Here is a 777-nt window from a genome sequence, read left to right as displayed (position 1 = left end):
TCATATTTTTCTTCCATAAGCCATAGAACCTAGGTTATTTAATCTGTAGCCTGGATCACAAGAGGTATGCCCACAGTAGACAGTTCAGCGTGGTCTCCATAGCTACAGCTTCACTAGTGCCATTACCAGGAAAACGGTATTCTAGCAGGAGCTGAGACAGCTGTCCCCCCCCACTTTTTTTTTTTTTTTTTAATCTATGGACCACAATAATCACTTATTCCTGCTCCAAGTACAGCTAAATAATTCAGCCAAAACTCAAAAACCTGTTCTTAATATTGCATCCACCATTTTTCTCAACAGTACCATTAAGTGAGGCATTTTTTTTAAAGCATATCTAACACAGACAACTCAAAGACCTGCTCTATCTCGTATTTCAGCTACCCAGCTAAGGTTTTACCTAAAGCAGTTCAATGTGTACACTATAAACATTTTAGTCCATATATTCAATATTACACACACTCCTTAGAAGGAGCATTGTTATACCTGTAAATTATGAAACTTATCTTAGTTCCAGATGCATTTACATCAATCAAGTATATAATACATGAACACATACTGGATCCAGAGTTGGTAGTATTGCCAACTACAAAACGCCACTTTAACTTGTTCATAATCTTCCAACAATATCCAGCCAAGCTAATATTTCCCATGCCAATGCAGGCTACTGGCTGTTATGTCCCTCCCCTCAAACCCCATTTTCAGACATTTCCAAAAGGAAGATAAGGCTTTTTTTTCTGCCCCTACTAAAAAAAAAAAAAAAAAAAAAAAAAAAAAAAA

The 777-nt window shown here is 36.4% G+C and overlaps 1 protein-coding gene across 2 annotated transcripts in view; it reads right to left on the bottom strand.

Moving 5' to 3' along the window:
• Positions 1-777, bottom strand: part of TLE1 (transducin like enhancer of split 1) — a 112361-nt gene that overhangs the window by 43094 nt on the left and 68490 nt on the right. The gene's annotated exons all lie outside the window — the stretch shown is intronic.

The sequence above is a fragment of the Gavialis gangeticus genome, unplaced genomic scaffold (genome assembly GCF_001723915.1).
Source record: "Gavialis gangeticus isolate Ggan-Ray unplaced genomic scaffold, GavGan_comp1, whole genome shotgun sequence".
NCBI classification, from domain to species: domain Eukaryota; kingdom Metazoa; phylum Chordata; order Crocodylia; family Gavialidae; genus Gavialis; species Gavialis gangeticus.
Note: the sequence above shows the minus strand (reverse complement) of the source record. Positions and strands in the feature narration are given on the sequence as shown.